This window comes from Sinocyclocheilus anshuiensis, unplaced genomic scaffold (assembly GCF_001515605.1).
Source record: "Sinocyclocheilus anshuiensis isolate Anshui unplaced genomic scaffold, SAMN03320099.WGS_v1.1 scaffold300, whole genome shotgun sequence".
NCBI lineage: Eukaryota > Metazoa > Chordata > Actinopteri > Cypriniformes > Cyprinidae > Sinocyclocheilus > Sinocyclocheilus anshuiensis.
The window spans coordinates 1292643-1294155 of record NW_015557379.1 but is presented as its reverse complement, the minus strand read 5'-3'; the positions used below and the strand labels follow the sequence as shown (position 1 = coordinate 1294155).

At 38.4% G+C, this 1513-nt stretch overlaps 1 long non-coding RNA gene across 1 annotated transcript in view; it reads left to right on the top strand.

The window, feature by feature from the left end:
* The window catches only part of LOC107679213 (uncharacterized), a 21391-nt gene that overhangs the window by 1332 nt on the left and 18546 nt on the right, over positions 1-1513 (top strand). The window lies entirely within an intron of this gene.

Below are 1513 nucleotides of genomic sequence, written 5' to 3'. Positions count from 1 at the left end.
CTTTTTATCTAACACAAGTGCTCCACAATTTATCAACAATACTAATGCACAAATAAAATAGATAACTTATGTTTAGTTACTCTATGTAGATTTGTTTATTAACATTACTTACATTCATCTAAAGCAGTGTTGACAACAGTGAATTCTACTACATAATAGCACACATACATCATTCAGATGTCTTTTCATGTTGTGATGTGCTCATCTGTAATTCTTTTAGAACATTTTCCTGTCAGATATTAAATAGACATTTAGTAATCGTCTTTAAGATGTATATTGGTTTATATAAATTCACTTTGGAGACGTGCGTGTGCTTATTGGAGCTCCCCTGTTCGCTATACATAATAAAATATGTTTTTACAGTTAATCATCAGTTTACTCTACAGTAGTTCAACAAAAGTGATTTTAACACAGGGAAGGGAACCGTGTTTTTGGTTTGTAATACTTACATTTGTAAACACCCTCGTCACTGTTCTCCGCCCTGTTCGATGATGACGTATCCTCTCGCGTGGGCTTCTGGGATTGAAAAGTATCCATCGATGAACACTTCAGAATCTGGGCTGAAGCAGTAGGACATCCGGGGATTTCTCGCCTACTCTTTTATGAATACTGAGGTTTCGGACATACTACTTTCTTCACATACTCTTTTGTCCTACTATATAGTAGGTAAGTAGGCTTATTCAGACGCACTTTAAGTAGACGCACGTCCGAATCTCGCGAGAATTAGTACGTCACCCAGGTAATTCTCGCCTACTCTTTTATGAATACTAAGGATTCGGACATACTTATTCGCTCGCCTACTGCTTTCCCCCTACTATATAGTAGAGAAGTAGGCGGTTTTGGACGCAGCCAATGTCAATGTATTTGGTCTTGGTGGAATAGATCTGCTACGCTGCTGCTGTTGGTTATTGCTGTAGTTGTAGATTATTGCTGCTGCTGCTGCTGCTGCAAGCAAGTACAGGAACTTGCTATTGCCGATGCATATGGCGATACGGTGCTGTGAGTATTTAAGACATGCAAATAACCCATAACAGAACTGTACAGGTGGAGCTGGGGAAGGTGGAGGGTTTCAGAAGAACTCTGGAAGCGCGCTGCAAAATGTTCAAGTTGATGCTTACCAGCTATTTAAATGTAAAGCAGCAAGCTCATTGGCTGCGTATGCAATCATAAACCAATCAGCTTGTGCCAAGTCGTTTAACACTGTGAATATCATGAGTTACGTTAAGACCCATCAGCCTGCGCTATCTAGAGTTTCATGAAAGAACTATGCATTTGCGTCCGCTGTCACTGCGGTGTGTGGTGTTGAACATGAAAAGTGACGCAACAATCTCTGTTCATCTGTTCTCTTCATAAATAAATGTATAAGCCTATATGCTCGTCCTGTAGGTTCATTATAAAAAATGAAAATGTGAATTTTTACAACCCTGTCCGTCAAAATGACGGACAATGATAAAGTCTCATATATATATATATATATATATATATATATATATATATATGTTTTGCGTGATAT